This window comes from Manis pentadactyla, chromosome 5 (genome assembly GCF_030020395.1).
Source record: "Manis pentadactyla isolate mManPen7 chromosome 5, mManPen7.hap1, whole genome shotgun sequence".
NCBI classification, from domain to species: domain Eukaryota; kingdom Metazoa; phylum Chordata; class Mammalia; order Pholidota; family Manidae; genus Manis; species Manis pentadactyla.
This window is the reverse complement of record NC_080023.1, coordinates 27722255-27743369: the sequence shown is the minus strand read 5'-3', so window position 1 is coordinate 27743369 and position 21115 is coordinate 27722255.

Here is a 21115-nt window from a genome sequence, read left to right as displayed (position 1 = left end):
CTCAACAATACGACTCAAGGATATAACCAGCAGAAAGGTACACATATGTCCATCAAAAGACTCTTAAATAAATATGCAATGAAAGTGAGTACATATCACTATACGAAGAAGACACTGGTAAGGAATACATAATAATGTAAAAACCTGAAAACAACTCAAGTATATGTCCTTCAAAAGTAGAAGAAATAAATGTATAGTGGAATAATAACACAATAAAATAATATACAGGAAAGAACTAGTACACTCAATAATGTTGATAAGTTTTACAGGTTAATTGTTGAGCAAAGGAAAGCAGACACAAATGATTTTACATTCTCTGGTTCTCTTCCATAACACTGAAAAATAGGCAAAGTAATCTATGGAGACAAAACTCAAAATTATGCTTATTTTGAGGGGGTTCATAATTGGGATGAGGCTTAAGAGACTTTCGGATATTGCTAATGTATTGTATCTTGATTTGGGTGGTAGTTAATCTTTATGCTTATTTTTAAAATATTCTTCCTTTAACATATATTTATTTAAATATTTTTATTTAATTTAAATATATATAGTTATATTTATCCTACCATATTTATATTTTGGGCAATGTGTAGCATGTGGAACAATATAATTTCTTAAATTGTGTAATTGTGTATTATATAGAACCAAAGGAACTTCAGTTAATAAGAGTAGTGAATAATATTGTATGGCTCCCTTCCAAAAATAATATCACACACACACACACACACACATGCTCACACAACACTAATATCCATTTGAATATCATCTTCTAAATCTTGAAGACTGTGTTAATCTAGGTGGTGATGGGGAGCTCCAAAATTTATGATCAGCTATGAGGAGGTCTTTTTCTCTAGATCACTGGTTTAAATGTTCCTGATACGCTAATAAAGAAAGTTCATTAACTTCCAATTGCTGTTTGGTGTTTTATGTAAAATGAGATGATGGCCTCTGATGACACTATAAAAAGTCATGTCTATAATTTCAATTACAAGAATAACTTTCTGGCCTACCTTCTCAGAGGCCAAAGATGAAAAGGGCATTGAGGTAGCAGAACTCTCCTGCCCTTAAATTTGGCCTTCCATATCTGTTGTGCAATATAATGTAGCAAAATGCTGCTAGAAACCTGATGATTATTTAAATAATTGTTTACCCTATATATATCCTACCATTTTTATTTCAAGCAAAAGGCAATTTTTATTCTTTCTCTCAGTATCATTTTATTAACATAAAACAATATTGAAAGGAACAACTATGATTCCAAATGCTATCATATATCAATTCTTCAGCAATTGTCAGGGGTATCAATTATCCCTCCTGCTTCTTGTCTCCCTGTGAAGGAATTTCATTAGTGTAATAACCCAGGCTTTTATTACCTCAGAATTTCTCCCCAGGGAGAAAAGACTAATTTACTCAATTGGTGGATGTGGCTCAGCAACCTCTGCGTCCTGCCAGCCAGCAGAGAAGATAAGTTTGGTTCTTTTATGCAGGTGATAGGCTCTGCCTATGTGGAGAAGATTGGGGAGAGAAGCTCAATTAGAGGTAAATAAATAGACCCACTGACTGTCCCAAGCCATATTTTTCTTATATCTTTACCAATAATAAAGATGATATTTTGATCTCCATTGACCTGGCTCCTGTATGAATTTCTTAATTATTTCTATTTATTTGCGTTGATAAAGAGTGTTCTTTTGGAGCCTCTAAATCCAAAATATTGTGGAATGTTATAATTTGGGGATCTAGTTATTCATATCTTTACATGAGAAGCCCTACTTTCCAATATATTTGAAGATTTAGTCTCAACCTCACTATATTTATTGAATGAATGGCATTAAGAGCCCAAAATGAGAGCATGAATTATGTTTGAAATTTCTCACTGGAACATTAAGACTACCTGAAAATTGTCAAATTGAGGTCAATTACTATACCTTCAGGGTATGAATAGCCATAGTATCAATCACGGTTACTCTGTTGGTGATGGGCATTGAGTAGAAGTTGTCTTGGGCCAGATACTGAGTCTTCATGACTCTGAAAGCTTACTTACTGTCTTCCCATTGTACTGTCAAGGAAAAATTGGCTTGAATAAATTCAGACATATAAATGAGATGAACAGAATTAAAGAAATCCTTTTGTAAGTGCCAACTGAAAAAAACTGTTGAATTGCAGATTAATGTCCTAAAAGGTCATAGACTGTTATTCACACACACCCCCTCCTCCCACTGCCACTGCTTGAAAATTACTGTTGCTCCTCAGGGAATGGGGCTTCTCCTCCCAGGACAACTTCCCTGTGAATCCAGTGAAACCAAAGTTAAGTCAAGGGAAAGGGCAGGTTCAGAGAAAGGCTTTTATTTCTTACAGGTTGCTTGGGTTCCCTAGGCAGGCTCTGCACCATCAGTTTCCTCTGGCCCTGGAGTGTGCCCCCTTTCTCCCTCCTGCCCCTTCTGGTGGGAACTCCATAGGAGGGGCTGTGATGACTGACAAGCACCAAACCAAATAGGTACCAGTAACAGAGAGGAGAAGAGAATGGCCATTTTCTCTCCACCACTAGCCCCAGATTAACCAGAGGCTCTGCTGTGGTAAACAGCCATTGGTATGTAAATGGACTAAGGCCAGGTGGCAAATTCTGGAAACTCAGGGTGAAAACTTCCATTTACCCCACAGTTAGTTTTACCTAATTCTAGTGAAAATGCATCAAAATTCCTGTTTAAAACCCTACATAGCCTGAAAGAGTTTTATCCATAAAATCAAGCACTATTTCAAAAGTGTTTTTGTTTTGGAAATTATTATAAAGTAGCCACTCCTTGTATTTTACAAAACTCTCAACTGCTGCTATTTAAATTGCCTAACTAATGAGGTCTCCAATGAAAAGGTGTGTAAACACACTTATTTTCAACCTTAAAAATAATTTCCAACACTCCTGGGTGCTGTTTAAGAGAAAGCAGCTAATAAAAAAATTTGCTTAAGCTTTGTGAGGATAATGCAGTTAATCAGGTATCTCTAAAGAAATCCTCTAGATAGAAACACTGAATTTATGCAAGCTAATGTGAAAATACTGTAATCCCAGTGAATTTGAATAGGGGATTGAGTTCTTTAAGTTAAAAGTAGGTAAGTGGTACTTGTATCATTACATTAGTCACATTAATCACCGAGTTTTCATACAGAGAAATATAGTTGAGCACAGCAGCTGGTTAAGTAGTTAGGGATAATGACTTGCATAACATTCCAAGAATGTGAAAATCGTTTTCCTATTAACAAATTAAGGTGAATTCTGTGTATTTTCTATGCTTCTCCAAAGCCTGGGAAACAAAATCCATAGTGCAATCACCTTGCTCCCACTTTATTTTCCAAATCTGTCAACATATCATTGTGGAAAGACACTAGGTCATCCTTCTCAGAAGTCAATAATTTATAACAGCTCAGCATTGGTTCTCTTAACTTTAAACATATGTTACTAACTTGAAAAAACAATCTATGTGGCTGTCACCTTTAACCCAGGATATTCTAATTGTAGTAGAAATAATTATCTTGAGAGTCCATAATTTCTGTTTTGTGAACTATGGGAGATATGAATAGCTCAATGAAAAAAAATCAATTTCTGAGCAGAAGAAACTTTGAAACTTTTGATGTCCCTTAAATTTCCAGAAAAGACAGTATTTTAGACAATCAATATTCTTAGCTCCAGCCTGATCACAGAATTGACTGGAAAACATCAGAACTGAGCTCAGAGAGGTATAAGAACCCAAAGAGGCTTGACACAGAAATCAAGAAAGGTAGCAACACAATACATATTTTTAAAATTCTACTGGATTCCAACGTCCCTACTACCAATAGCAGGCAAAGCCAATACCCCTGGTAAACACTCCTGCAGCTAATGGCATCATCGCCCCAAGTGAAACCTGAACTCTTCCACTGTATCAGCAATCTTCTCTCTGATGAAAATCTGAGTAGGAGTAATATATTTATTTGCTCAGCCTCTGTCAGTATTAGCAGTATTCAACCAATGTGAGGCTCTTCCCAAAAAAGAAAGATTTTTGTTTGCTCAGCAGTCAGATTATATCTCATTTTGGGACCAGTGACTAACTGAGCATGCTTTTTTCGTGATGATGGCAGAAGTCTGAGGCCACACATAATCACACCAGTTCCTTTAATGTTCACTAGCATTCCACTGACCAAAGCAAAACACATAACCAAGCCCAGCATCACTGGGGTAGGCTGACACTCACTCCACGTACTCCAGGCTCTAGAGGGAGACACTGGCAACTCATACAATACAGGATGTAGGCAAACAATTCTGTCATGGAGAAGGGAGTGATAAATTGGAAGAAATAATTAAGTCAACCATGAAATCAAAATGTTTTTTAAGATCTAGTTAACACAAACTTCCTCATGAAAGCATTTCCTACCCTCCTGTTATACTAGGTCTCCAAAGTATTTTGAACCTTGATCAGTGCTCAATCCTTTAGCCTGGTATTTATAATTAAATGCTTATAAAATATGCCTTATGAAGAGGGATTACAGCTTATTTATTTTGCATCTACCACAGTGCCTAGAAGGGCCCTTTGTACATAATGATAGCACAGGAGTAAAACAACATAATCAAAAACCATCCACAATCAAAAGCTGTGGAGACCCACTTTTTTGCAGATCCAAGCTCCATGCTTAGCAGCTGGGCATTCTTGAACAAGAACAGCATCAATCTCCCAGCATGTAAGAAAACATGTAAAACACTTAAAGCACTCCCTAGAACATTGGAAGAGGAAGAGCACAATCATATATATTTATCATTATAATTTCTTGTCTAATAAGTGATCTTTAAGTTCCACTCAGTTCTAAAATCTTGAATTAGTTGAGTATAAAGGTTAATTTTATGTGTCAACTTGTTTGGCCTAAGTGATACTCAACTGATAAAACATTATTTCTGGGGTATGTTTGTGAGTGTATTTCTAGAAGACTCCATAGACTGAGTGAAAAGATCCAGTTTCATCTATGTGGGTGCCCATCAACCAATCTGTTGAGGGCCTGAATGGAACAAAAAGGCAGAGGGAGGGGGGATTTTCTCTCTCTCCTCTTGAGCTGGAATATCCATCTTCTCCTGCTCTTGGACATCAGAGCTTCTAGATGTCAGGCCTCCCTACCTTGGGATTTAAACTAGCAATCCCTGGTTTCCAGGTCTTAGATCTCACATTGAATTATACCATCAGCTTTCCTGGTTCTTCAGCTTGCAGGCAGCAGATTGTAGGGCTTCTGGACTATCATAACCACATGGGACAATTCCTTTAACAAAGTGTTTGGGTTCTGTGTGTGTGTGTTGGTGTGTGAATATATATATATATATATATATATACTCATTGATGTTTTTCATGGAAGCTGAATATCATATATCATGTGCCAATTAGGAAATATTAGGACTATTTGGCAGTTTAAAAAAAGGTTATCTAATTGTTTTTAAAATTATTTGTTCCTACCTCCACACACACTTGGCACTGTCAGATACAGACACAGGGAATGACAGTGTTGAAGTAACTAAGAAAGCAACTTGTATGTAGAGGCTCTACTGAATTGGATCAACAAATGACACATTTGATCTGAAACATGTAACTATAAACTCCTAGAAAACAGTCTTTTTCTTAAATAGTTTAATCTTCATACAGATGATCATTCTTTACTAGAATAACTAGAGATCAGGCATAAACACTTTAGAATTTTGAAGGAAATTTTCAGTATGTTGCACTTCTAAATTGAGAACAATTTCCAAGAATAAAATAGTTATTTGGAGGATTTATATGTGATTCAACTTTAAAGACTTACATACATTGTTTTAAAATTGAGGAAAATATTGTTAACTTTAATCACAGCATTTTTTTCCAAATTTCCTTGGATGTATCATTAATTTTTATATAAATACCATTCTTTTATTAGTAGGAGTATGGTACAAAATTTGCTTTCCTTTTATAAGTAAATAGAAATCATTGTTTTGGCAGTTTTGAAATAAAATACACAAATGGTTACGAGATGTTTCAGATACAGAACTTGTTTTCCATATTTTCTATATCTAGTCTAAAAATATAATCATTTCTGAAGCCTTCTAAAGTCAACATGCTAAATGGCTTTCTTTGTTCTTTCATTTAGATTCTCACCAGAAAGTCTTTTTAGTAAACTTGCTATAACTACAATTTTAGGTGTAAAATATTAATGCTACTGAAAATGAAACACATATTGTTTATTAATAAACCTACATGTATAGGCAATATTCATGTAAAATGATTAACACTCAAGAACTATCATCTAATTAGTATTCTTAATGACCAATAAAAACAGTCCAGGAGTCCAAAAAGGGGTATGTGTGGAGGGCCTAGCATCTATAAAAGCTATGTAAAAATAGATATGAAACTCTAAGATTCCTCTATAATGCAAATTTGACTTTTCTTTTTTAAATACATATATAATCTGTAGATATTAGCCATAGTTAGTGAGTTTCTGTGTGCAGTATGTGTATATCACACAGTCAGTAAGTCACACAGTCAGCATACCCAAACCTTTGTTCTGTTTTGTTTTGCAATATTACTCTTCATTCCCGCAAATGCTTGAGATTTGGGTAATGGTACTGAACTGATTTGAAAAAATTCTGAGTATGAGAAGCAGAGAGAAGGGATTTAACACTGTCTTTGAGAACACAGAGATTTTGTCAACTTCTGGGAAATAAACCCTAGTAATTGAGGAGATCCAGAAGAGTGAGGTCAGAGGAGCAGTGGCTACTTCAGCCACCTGGATAATCTACCAGGTCAGACAGATCAAGATTTACTCCAGCTGATGACATTAAAATAAGACAATTAATACTTGTGCGTTTTTACCATGTAGTAAGCACCCTCCATGCATTGTCTCATTTCATCATTACAGTAATCCTCTTACGGTTTGAGTTGTATCCCCCTAAAATTCACTAACTGAAGCTTCAGCCCCACATGATGATATTGGGAGACTGGGTCTTTATTTAAGGAGGCAATTTAAGGTTAAATGAGGTTGTAAGGGTGGAGCCCTAAAATAGGCTGATATCCTTGTGAGAAGAGGAAGAGACACCAGGAGAGCAGGTGCACAGAGTAAAGGCCATGTGAGGGCTTAACAAGAAGACAGCCGTCTGCATCCAGGAAACGATGTTCCACCAGAAATCAGATCAGCTGGCACCTTGATCTTGAACTTCCAGCCTCCAAAACTGAGAGAATTAATTTCTCTGTTTAAATCACACACTCTGTGATATTCTGTTATGACAGCCTGTGCAGATGAGTACAAAACCCATCAAGAGAATGCTATTATAATCTACATTTTACAGTCAGGCATGAGCCTCTGAGAAACGAAGTACTTTAGTTCACAGTTAATGAGGTGATGGTAAGGAAGCCATCTTGAGCCCAGGTTGTTTTATTCTTGAGATCATGAATTCATTTGCTTTACATGTCTGCCTCTCTGATACAAGTAGATTTATACAGTGGTATTTTTTTACTCTGTTTATTCATTATAATATATAACTGGTTGTTTTACTCTACTCAGATAAAGTTTCATTACATAAAATTCAGGCAATTTAGCAAGTAAACCCTACCTTTTTTGGTAATCCTAAATAGAGGTTAGCTTTGTTAGTCACCTATATAATTCTCTAACTTGCCAATAAATGAGGCCTGTAATGAATCAGCTCCTTAATGCTGGTGATACAATTTACAAATAGTGGGTCCTAGATTCTTATGTAAAACAATTTTTTAAAAACTTAATATTTTATCAAATGAATAATTGGAAATATTTGGATTTCAGTGAGTAGTAAATTATTCCACTTATATTTTGCATGTGCTCATATTAAGTAAAAGTTAGTTAGGTATTTCTGAGCATATAGAAAGATGAACCTTTGAGAAAACTGTGGCAAATAAAAATGCTTTGCAGCAATTGTATCTTCTTGTTTGCTCAATTCAAGATGGATAAAATGAAGCATTTTATCAATGAGGTAGTTTATCAGTAATGTGAAATAATTAAGTGAGTGGCATGGGCACACACACTAGGACAGTCTTTGTAAATAGTCATTTTCTATTCTGAAGGATTAAATATAAAAATAAAAGACAGTGTAGATACTTAGAAATAGGTAGGAAACATTTCATTATTTACTCTAATTGCTTATAGACAATACTTTTTAACTTCTTCAAATTGACAAATAATTAGTGATGGCATACTGTGCTTTTCACACAGGTATCTTCACAGAGACAAATGTCAGACAGTCTCACAGTCTCACATAGGTCCCTTGATATTAGAGTCACCATTTCTCCATCCAAAACATTTATACACTATTCTTCCTTAAAATCTTGGGAATCAGATTGTCTTTTCTTTTTTAGATTCACCACAAATCACTTTCCTTATTAAGAGATTTTTTTCTTTCCTCAAAATTGGCTTCAGGTAAATAATTGTCTCCACCCCCTCTTCTCCTTTTTTTTTTTTTTTCTTTTTAGGAGCTTGATATTAGGTATAATGAAGAATCAGAAATGACACTGTAAAATTTTAAAAAGTTCTTAAAGTATCATAAAGCTATTGAATCAACAGATCCTTGTTTTCATTGCTGACTTAGTTCAGATGACAAAGAAGCCCAGTGCCGACTTTCTTTTTTTGTTTGTTTTAATATATGTACTTCACATCTTTGCACTTATATTTACTTGTTTATATTATCAAGCAGTAACACTAGAATTATTCTTTTATTTCTACAAAGAGCTATAATTCAAAACACAGCTTAGCTTACATTTTTAAAAGTGTTTTAGAGGACAAAACCTTTTGGAAGCTTGAGAGGGGCAGAGTGGAGGGGAGGTGTCAGAGCTTTAGTCCACATTCTGACCATATGTGAGACTCGGGTGTGTCTCTGTATGTCTAGCAGCTTGCTCCAGAGCTCTTGTTGTTATAATCCCCAGAGAAGCATCCTGGGAGAGAGCTCATCATAAAGGAAGAGTCAGGCAGTCAAGCTTGGCTTAGTAAAAAAGCTTTCATTATCAGCCAAGAGAAGCAATTCTCAGTCCAGCACGATGTTCATCACTCATGTCTGTCGTTGAGCCTAACCACCCATGCTGTCTGAGTCTTATTCGGGAAAGAGAGAAGCAAGTAAAAAGATTAGAATGACTGTTTTTCAATTAACACTCTGTAAGATATTGTGACTTCAGCTACTTTTATACATGTCTGTAAATGGTGGAATAAAGGTTTGTCTCCTTTTGTGTAGGTAACACAATGTGGATGCTGTGCTGAACATATTCAGGAAAGCACTATGACTTGGGACCACCTCACAGATGTTGGTCCATCAATAGTAGTAGAATAATAGGAGATACTATTATTCCGAAGCAATGATTTATCTATGTGAACCACGGTCAGCCTACTTCCCCAGTAAGTATCAGTGTAAATAGGGGATGGTAATGCTGGCAAGCCTGTATAACAGCCTTTATGACATGCTTTGAGTACACACATGGCACCACTTGGGGATGTGCAGAAATAATCACTGGGAAAGGGGCTATGATGGTTGATTTTATTTGTCAATTTAGATGAAACACAGTGCCCCCGAAATTTGGTCAAACATTTTAGATGTTTCTGTAAGGGGTTTTTGGATGAGATTAACATTTAAATTAATAGAGTTTGAGTAAAATTGAGATGATCCTCCATAAGGCGGTGAGTCTCAAACAGCTGAACTGACTAACTTCCCCTGAATAAGAAGGCACTCTGTTAATAGACTGCCTTGGGCTTGAACTGCAACTCTTACCTGGGTCGCCAGTCTAGTGACCTCACCTGCAGATTTTGGACTCACCAAGCATCCACAAATGCATACACACACACACACACATCCTGTTGATTCCATTTTTCTGGATAACTCAGCACGTTGTTACCTATATTGTGCAGAAAATGGTCTATCAAAGATATCTGCACCTTAATTCTAGAAACTGTGAATTATGTCAAAAGCAAATATGCAGATATGATTAACTTAAAGACATTGATATGAGCAGATAATTCTATTCTATATTACCCAGGTCTCCCCAGTGGAATCACAGGACTCATTACAAGTGAACAAGGAAGGCAAAGAATTAGAATCAGGGAAGACTAGAAGTAGAGGTTGGAGTGATATAATTACTAGCTAGTGGCCACAGCCCAGAAACATGGGTAACCTCCAGAAGCTAGAAATGGCCAGGCAACCAGTTCTCATCTAATCTCTAGAAAGAATGCAACACCTTGATTTTAGCCTTTTGAAATGAATTTTACCTCTGACCTCCAGAACTATAAGGTAATAATTTTTTTGTTGTTTTATGCCACTAAGTTTGTGGTAGTTTCTTACAGCAGCAATAGAAAACTAATTGTAGAAATGCTGCAATAACAAATGAAGATAAGAGCATGCAAAAAGAAAAGGAAAGAATGAAAGAAGAAAGGAAGGAAAGGAAGGGACAAAGGAAGGAAAACATGGAAACGAGAATGGTGTAAGGCATGGAAGAAAAGCAAAAACGAAGGATAGGTAAAAAGAGGCCCAGGACAGACAATATGGCTACCAATGCTTACTTTAAAGTAATAGCATTTGTTTTACTTTCACAGAAGTCGAACTATTCTTTAACAATTTCAGTGTGTTTATAGCTGTTCTCACTTTCTCTGGAGGTTATAATCCCTTGATAGATTCACTGAGAATGTGTTTTCATTTTCCACTACTGCTTTCTCATTTAAAACATATTAATATCGCAACTTTAATATTCTTCCAATAGTCATTTATAAAAACACCACTATTTACTGCAAAATATACTGCATAATTTGTGTAATGATTTTATTTGCATGTAAACCAGAACTGTCCTGAAATTTAAAATCATAATGACATAGTGTTGATATGTAAAATTGAATGATTTAATGAACAAAAATGTATTTTCCCTATTTATACTTAACACCTCAAGGGCATTTCATTATGTCATGGATAGTTCTAACTTCTGTTGTCTTTGCTGCAGCAAGTTAGCAATTTTGAAATCTTTTAACTCCATAAAAAGTGCCTATAGCTTTACATAAGATTAGTAGTGATCTCTATAGATTTTTCATGCTACTTTATCTCTGTTTATATTTTTAAGAAAAAGTAGTCAAAAGTATCACTGAAACAACATTCTGACATTAATAAGAAAAGATGATAAGAGCAAAGAGTTCGTTTATCTAATGCACTTGAAAATTTATTTCAGTCAAGGTATGAACTCAGTGTGGTGCTACAATTTCAAGCACTATTTCCAAAAACTTCTCCAAGATGGATGGAGAGAAGGTTAGGCAGTAGAATGAGGTGACTGGTAGAATGAAAGTAAATGAGAATATATTTTAATGGCTTGATGGTAATAGAAAGATATTTACTAGGGCATATTTATTCTGAAGAGCTGGTGATTGCAGTATTTACACATCACTATGGCAGGAGTTTTAGTCCTGTGGCACTAAGGGCAGCAAAAATAATTGGCAAGGAAGTCAGAATTTTCTTTCTCAAAGAGAGATTTTCTGTTCCCAAACAGGAATTGCCTTTAATTTCTCCTCTTTTATTAACTACACATGAAAGGAGCCACACCATCTAATGCACAAAAATGGAAGTAATTGGTGGTCATCATCAGATCTGATCACAAATATAAGAATTCTCTCTTCATTCCATGCAAATATAGACTTGTCATTAGTACTGGCCATCTTCCAGACACACAGTAAAATTGTACCTTCCTACCTCTTACAAGTTAAATGTGATTGTCTGTCTAGCTGTGGCAAATGAAATGTGTGCAGAAGTAATATATGTCCCTTCCAAGCAGAAGCTTTAAAAGCCAGTAAGTGGTGACTTACCACATCCACTCTTCCTTTGTAGGTGATATTGAAGTGTGTGTGTAAAGATGCAAGCTCCCTACAAGGCCATTTTGGAAACAGTAATTTAAATGAAGTTTCTGGGTTTGCTTATTATAGCAGCATATATTAGCACATCCAAACAGAAACAGCTCAGATTCAGAGAGCAGGATGCTTATCGTTTCATAATTCCGGCTTTAATATCTTTGGAGAGAATGCTCTGTGGTATCTCATGTATTTTCATGCCTTGTGAGCAGAGACACTGATTGCCCTTTTATTCTGGATTATCTTTTTAAGGATATTTATAGAGCAACAGCTTTGGAAGACAGAAATAATGTCTACCTTTGGGTCAAAGGAGACGTTTGATAAGCAGCCCATTATAAAAGATCTGGGTTCTCTGCATTTGAAGTTAATTGGTTGTGACGCAAAACCACTTCATGTATAGCATCAACTGGAACCTCTGTTCTATGCTGATGGAACTTGCAGAGCGAGAGGAACCAATACAACCATGACATTCATGCAGCTTGTGACACTTTGTGTAATAAAGTTCACTACTGCCTACCCAGAAGTTCTACATCTTTTTCCAGCTTCTGTGACTAACTTGTTAGTTAGAAGTAGTCAAAATCTGAGATCTTCTCAAAGGTCCTCACATGATAGAAATTTTTTTAAAAATGAGAATACTGAAATGAAACTACATTCTGACATTAATAGAACAGAAAAGATGATAAGAGCAACTCTGAAACAGGGGTTACTTTGATACAAACAGGTTTACATAGTGGTCCTCAGAAGACTTAAAAGTTTGCATGTAAATAGCAGAATGCAATATGTAGTATTTGATCAATAAATATATGAGTTGAATCAAGTGACAATTTTCTTTGTCACATCAAGAGAGAAGTAACTCAATTTTATTGCCTTAATAACATAATTTTCCTCTCACAACAAAATTTATGTATATGACTGTATATGATTCTTGTCTTGGGATTCACAAAAATGACATCAAATTACAATGTTTTAGTCCATAGACCACATTACAGATACATTTTGGTTTTCAGTGACAATGATAACAAGAAAAGGATAAAGTCAAAAACATTTCCATCAATTATTATGCTGATTTAGATAAACCTAGCTCTTGATACTTTGCATAAAGCATATTGATTATTGACTGTTAATGATTAAAATCATTAATATTATTAATACTATGGGAGGTTTCTGAAAGAATAGTTTCTAGCTAATGTCCAGACATTTACAAATATGAATACAAATGAAAACATTAATAAAGATGATTGTTGGAATTTATAAAGCCCCTTTAAAATTTCAGACATCTTTGCATATATTACTCAAAATCTACAAAGCAAACCTGTGAATTATGGCTATCATTACAGCACTCTTTGCTGATATATAAAGAAAGGCATTTCAAGAGAGAAGTAACTCAATTTTATTGCATTAATAACATAAATTTGTGTGTTTTGAGAATATTTTGTGATTAGCAATAGCACCTCCTGAGTCACACTTTGCTGTTCTTTCTACTATACAACATTTCTTCCCTGAATTTCTATGATATATGTCCCATAAGTACCTTGTATAACTGCACTATTATCACCTATGAGTTCTCTAAATATCATCTTAAGTCCAACAATTAAATTCTAAAAACTGAATCATGCCTTCTTTACTGCCAACATTAAAGTGAGTTTCAAAGTGAAAAATCAAGTAAAATGCTGTTTCTAAGATGTGCAAGAAGAATGTGCACCATCCAGAGTCTCAACTACTTAACATCTAATAAATGTAGTTCTTCAGTCCCAGGGATAGTGGAGGGGATACAAAGATATGCATAGCATTTCACTATGTGCTAAAGGTATGAGTCATTGAAAACAGTCCAGACTGCTCACTTTGGGCACTTATAATAAAGAATTTATTGGTTATAAAAATATTTTTTAGGTTTAACATGTGTGGGGTAAATGGCAGAATTTCCAGAATTTCCACTAGCCTTAGTTCATTTACATATCAATAGGTGTTTACACTGCAGAGCCTCCTATGGATCTGGGGCAAGGATGGAGAGAAAATAGCCATTCTCTCCTCCTCTCTGTTACTGTTATGTAATTGGTCTGGCATTTGCCAGTCACCAAGGATCTGCCCATGGAGTTTCTGCTGGAAGGGGTGGATGGGGGGAAGTAGAGAGCATGCCATGGCTGCAGGGAAATGGAAGTGCAGCTGGAGGAGATGAATGAAATTGTGGCTGGAGGAGAAGGACAGAGCTGTGACCAGAGGAAATGGGCGGAGCTGGATCTGGCTAGTGGACTCAAGCAACTGTAAGAAATAAAAGCCTTTCTCCTAACCTGTCCTTTTCCCTTTACTTATTTTGGCTTCATTAGGTCCATAGGAAACTCACCCAAGAACAAGAACACCCTTCTCCCCAAGCTACAACATGACTTGAATTACAAAACAATGCAATACTCAACAAAATAGCAGTAATCCACCAAAAGATAAGGGTGAAGCATAAGTAAGTTATTCTATAGTTTGTTCTAACTGTGTGAGGTTCATGGAATGATCTTATTTTCAAACACTTCTTAAATATAATTTTCCTCTTCAAAAAGAAATGGTAGAAAATGGCCAGGCAATGTAGTGTGCAGACTGCACTATTTCTCAACTCTGTGCACCTAAGTTTCTATAAGCATTATTGGTGTCCACATTAGTGACATAACAGAATTCACAGAATTTGCATGTCATTTATTTGAAACTTTGCCCATAAATTACTTTGTATACAAAGATGAAAATTCACCCAGAGTTGAATAAAAAGATTGAGACTCCAGTAAAAGCTTTTGCTATCAGATATAATTTTTTTCTGTTATTTAGATGCTAAAAGAAACCCAAAGTATGCCATGTAAATAAAGCTAGTAGCTATTTTCATTTTATTTCAATGGTTGGAATATTTCAAAGATAATTTATGTGAATTAGCAAATGTTTTAAGGCTAAGTAACCCTGCAGAGTGACTGAGATGTTAGAGAAGTTGTTTTCAGTTTTCTATTGACTTTTACATTTTCTCTGTGCACTTTATCATAGAAGGCAACTTTATACCTATTTAGTTGTCAATTTTAAAGGCTATTCACAGAATTGTAAGTAAAGATGAAAGTCAATGCATTTAATAGTATCCGTGGTCTTTATGATTTTAAAATAGAAGGGCTGCATTAGAATGTGGGTTGTACAGTAGCTGAATTTATTAAGGCTAAATTGCACATTCAAGTACCAATAGTCCAAATCATAATAACAAAATTATTAAGTGTTTTCAGCAAAATTATAACTTCACAACCTTCATTCCTTTCTTCCTTATTCTTCCCTTCATCTCTCCTTCCTTCTTTCTTTTCTTTCTTTTTCTCTTTCAAGTTAGGATAACATTTTATTAACTAAGGTATTGTCCCATTTAGATTTAGCATAAATTCTGAAGAACTTATCATTTACAATAATACTAGCAAGTTTCAGGAATTTCTCCTAAGTGCTGAGGTCGAGTTGGGAATGGGCTTGTGAAACCACAAGGAAATGACATTCTTTTTTGGATCTTACTTGGAAATGTTAAACAACCTGGCAATACTTGAAGGAAACTTATGAAGCATGTAAACAATTTTTACATACTTTCTCAGTTCTGTTTCAGAATACATCTTGGCAATCTGCTGACCTGTTTCATTGGTTTTCCATTTATTTCAGCCACTGGAAAATTAATCTGATATATTTGCCATCTACTCTATTGTTCAGTGTGCTTGCTAATATTTACTTATCCTCCCTGTCCACTACTAGTTGGCTGTAACCTTAAATATTTGCGTCATATGTCATATATTTGCATATATCATACATATCATATGACCATTATATCATCATATATATCATCTTATCACTTCTTCTGTGACACTCTATCCAAATGACATCATTCCTTTATCATCCCAAAGCAATTCCAAAAAAGAACAGTATTATCATGTGCAACAGTAAAAAAATTTTTTAAAGTAATAGTGGCTAAAAATGGAGCATAACTTATTTATTTTTCTATCATATAATAAGAAATTTGGATGTCGGAAATGCTAAGCAGATGTACCAATCAAAGATACTAGTGCAAAAGTTTCCTGAGTTTCTCTTTTTTTTTTTTCCACTGTCAGTACCAAGATGGCTACTGGAATAAGGTCAGAGAATTGAATACAAAAACTTTAAGATGCACAAAATTTATGTTTATTTCTTTTCCTACTTAGTACTAAATTAAATGGGTCCACTACAATCCAATATTGTTTCCTAGTAAACTAGTTGTTTATAATATCCTTTAAATTCCCCATGAATGTAATTGTCAGTAAATTTTCAGCTTTTAAGCTTGATGTCTATTTGATCAGACCAACTAGCCAATTTTCTGATATCTAGGTATTTATCAGTACTATTATAATAAATGTATATTATGATGTTACTTATTCATATGTAATTCAACACTGATTTGAAGCCCACTGTGTGGCATGTACTGAACAATGAATGAAAAAGAGAGTTAAGACTAAGATATTACATCTTGATTCATTACCTTTCCATTTTTATATGCTACAATTTTTTTTTCTAGTGTAGGAGACACACTGAAACCATAAATTAACTTGGATTGTATATGATCTGTTATTTTTGGTATAAATGAGCTGTTAGCACCATCTAAAGTCATATATTTAAAAATATAAAAATATCATTAGAAAAAATTCAGTTATCTTAATATTTCCAATTATGTATGAATATCTCACCTGGTTTCCTTTCTAGCCAGGTTTAGTTTCCACACTATACTTAACCAAAGCCAAACTTTAAAAGGTCATAATAAGGGAGATTTATATTACAAAAAATTCATGGCTCACATGAATGTGACATGTCAGCATTTCAATGACAAGCCTACATGTGTTGGACTAATACTATTTAAAGGAATTTTCCAAGTTGAATTGGTGTTTGCTAAGAAAAAGCAAAGAGCAAGTAGATAATTTAATTATTCTGTAGGCAAGCAATCATATTTTTTTGTAATACTCCTTTTTTTTTAAATTCCTCTCTGTTTTGACTACTCACATTTATTGCCCAGAAAATGCAAATTTGGTTGTTTTTATTTATGTTCATACAATAACATAGTGATTCCAAACAAATGGCAAAATGATTCTGGCTTTCATTGAATTAATGAGTTGTTTTAAAATTTGTTAGGTATGGGTATAAAGAGGTCAAATAGTATGTCTGAAATATTGTTTAGTTCAATCATAATACATTTCTTTTCCCTTTAATGTAAGTATGTGTACTGGGTTCAGAGGATTTGGGAACTGATCAAGGGAAAAGCTGTGAGCATGAGGTGGCAGGAACACACGCCAGGTTTATGAGGACGTGCTTCCGCAGGGTGACCCACAGGGGTGGCTCCTCACAGCAGACGTCCAAGCAGAGGCTGCGGCTGGGGGTCACTACTCAGAAAAGTTGAACTTGGGAACTCCCAGGTGGAGGGGGAAAATGGGAGGGGGCCTACCTGGCCAGGCCATTTTGCTTAGCAGCATGGTGAGGAGTCTCTGGGTCAGAAGGGCGGGAGCAGCCTGGGGCCTTTAAGGCCTGGGGCTTATCTGATCTATTCCTGTCACATACTACCTGAGGTTTCCTGAGGTTTCGTGGGATATGCAAAGCAAGCTGGGCCTAAATGGCTAAAATTTGCTGGTTTGGTGTATTTTAAAAATAACTTGATAAGTAAAATTTGAGTTGTGCACCAGCAGGCCATTTTACTATAGTTATCAGACTGCAGTGAAGAAATAAATAACCAAGGGGCCGCACGGAGACTATGCTTGGCTTCCTTATATAAGAATATGTGAAAAGAAATAATATTGAAATGACTGGAAAGGCCAATTAAGATTGGTGAAACAGCGGGGCAAGTCAGCATCATTTTAGCCTTAGGGTAAATCTCATGGATTAGAGACATTGATAATATATCTGACTAACCACAGCTTTGAAAGACTCCTTATGATGATAAATGCTCAATGAAGATTATAATATCAATTTATTGACTTCATGATTTCTTATAGACTTGCAAAATATGTTTGCCATATCTTTTTATTCAGGGAACTCATCTGATATTAATAGTGTAACCAAGATTTTATATTTAATTTCCATTATCTTAACCCCAAGAAAAGATACAGATCAGAAAAGTTTTGTCAGAATTCATCTATTATCACAAAAAATTATCTTCCAGATGTGAAAAATTATGTATCATGATGACAAAAATTAAAGAACATAATCACACCTTTGAAACTTCAAGGCCAAATGAAAACATTTTACTAATCCAGGTATTATATTTTTAAAACCATAAATGGAATTCTCTACATGCCATTTCTTTAGGTAACAAAGATATTTGAACATACCTAGTTTGAGCATTTGCTTCTTGGCATCATTGTCAAAGAAGTGTGTGTGTGTTGTTGGAGGGATGGCTGCAATAATTCAGAAAAATGGTTCTTCAAGTGGAAGAGCAGAGATGAAGAAAGAGAATGAGAGGAACTTGAGATTTTAAATCACCTTATAATCTTTTTTCTCCTTTTTAGTGAGTGGAGATCCATTTGAAAAAAGAGAATACTACACTCCATTTTCTACAATGATGAATAATGCTTACCATGAAGTTTGTATCACACCATTCCATTTTTCCAAAACATACTAAATCTGAGTCTGTGCTCTCATTGAGCCTGCGCCATGAGAAAAATTCCCATGGGAAAAAATCTTTGCTGTGGCTTCCTCCCAAAACTTCCCTGGTTATCTGAATACCCAGGAACTTTAGATTTCTGTACTCTTGAGTCATTATCTTTGGCCTACACGGGTCACCAAGTCCTGTCCAATACTGCATCATCCCTTGAAAACAGGCAGGTATAGCTGTTTTATTTGCCATGGTCAGCCAATGGCTGGGAAAATGAACCAGTAGGTCCACCTTGATAGGGAATCACAAGCATCTGCCTTCCCGGTCATCCTTCGTTCCAGACACTTCTGCCTTCTCACGTCCCATATGCATCACGTCTCACATAATGCATACAGCTAAGTAAAAAAATTTTATGTATGACTTGGTTATGAGGGAAATCTCAGATCTTTAGAACTGCTAAAAGCCACAGCCAGATGGAGGTGGGAGAAAATAAAATAAAATAAATAAAATAAAGATCCCTTTTTGACATTTCTAAAGCTAAAATAGACTTAAATATTCTAATAAAATGTTTGGCAACATTCATATTACTAGGTTTAGGAGCTGCAAGTTTGCTTTTCTGTACCTGAAAAAAGGGAAAATAACGTTTTGCTGATATTCATGAAATGAGCATGTTTCTTTGTCACCCTATATAAAGATATTGGTTTTTGTATATTGCAGAAGAATTTGTGAACATTTATGTGGCTTATATATGTCTGTCTTTCATGGTGCATGTGGAACTTTATTGTGGGAAAATGATGTAAATATATGTCAGTCATCATCCTATTCAGCTTGCCTCATCCTTGTCCATTTCTGCTTTAATAAGCTAAAGTTCTGCAAAATCAGCTGTAGAAAAAAAAACAGATATTTCATATGCAATAGGCCAGAGAGAGACCATATCAATTTGTACAAGGTAATTTTGGAAAACTAGCAAGATGAAAATATGAGAAGACAGAAAAAAAAGTTTAGTGGAATGATGGGAAAACAAAAACATTAACTGCTTCTATCTGTTTTGATTTGAAATGTGTTTTTTTTCCCCCTGAGGCATGAGTTCCCACATTTGCCTGACCTCTGAAAAGGCTGTGGCATTGAAATATTTTGGCATATGCTTCATTACACATTTGCTTTGCAATATCAGTCTTTTGTTTCCTCTACATCTAACATTTGTCATCTTTCTAAGACACTTTCTTATCCTTAATTTATTTAATGAAATTTGCCAGTGTTCCTCACCCGCTTTTTGATCTGCTAAACAAACAAAATGTGGATAGAGTTCCAGAATCTATGCCAGGGCATGACTGCAAATGAAGGACCCAGCTCTCTTTCTCTCTCTCTTTTTATTTATTTTTTCAGTTGTGAGCTATTTTTAGACACTTGATTACACACTTGATGTTCTTTGCTTTTACTGCTATAGCCTGTATGAGGATCTATCCATACTTTAATTTTATTTTTTTGAAAATATAACATTAAGCCAATATTAATTTAAACATTTAAAAAATTAAGTAGTTATGGAGATGATCTCATGCAAATGAATAGTATATGGTCCCTAAAGCCTCATGGATGAATTTCTGGCACAGATTAAGCACTCAGTAATATATTTTATATTGTTACTCTTAATATTTGATGAGAATATCAGGCATATTTAAAGCTTCTAATATTTGCATTAGTTTGACTTTGATGTCTACCTTTGTTCTGATGAAAAACAACCACATTTATATATCAGCAAACATTGAGTACAATTATTCTGAGCTTAGACACATGTAGAACAGACGGAAAGCTGAGTACAAAAAGTAAGTGGTGTAGAAGAAACAAAGCAGAGGTGAGCTATAGTTATCCACAAAATATTGCTAATAATATAGACTACCAACAAAGACAGATTTGTCACAGATTTACAAAAAATGACTAAAGACAGAAATTAGTTGACTGATCTACAACTTCCTACACAACCGAAAAACCATTCCAGATTAATTTCTAATTAAAAAAATACAATAGTAATCTTAAGAAACCTGTGTATAATAATAAATCTAATATGTTGCTACAAAGCTGAGGAAAATATTATTGTAACAAAAAAATCTACCAATATATCTGCCACTTTCATTCAGTATACCATCATAAAAAGTAACAATAATATCCACTAAATGCAGAAAACAACAGCTAATAGAAAAACATCAAATGAGAGACTTCTTAGACAGAATTCATTGAAGTTCATTGTACTTAATAGCTTGTTTTGAATGAATGTTCATATGTATTTGATTATGTGTACATGTACATGTATATATAGAATGTTTGTTTTGTGGAATTCATTCAAACTTATTTTGCATGTGATTTACTATTCATTTACTAACATTTACTGAAATATAGTCCTTTTGTATGCCTTTCTTTTCTTATAGTGAACCTTATTTTTTAAAGTATGGTTGTAGAGGCTTAACAAATACCTACAGTTGTCTAACTCATATCCCTATCAAGTTATAGGATGTATTTGTGATCTCAAAGTTTTCCTGATGCCCTTTTCCTGTTAATCACTGTTTCTGCCAGATGCAACCACTGCTCTAATTTCTACCATCACATATTAATTTTTCCCATTCCAGGATTTCATGGAAATCATGTAGCAGGTCCTCTCCT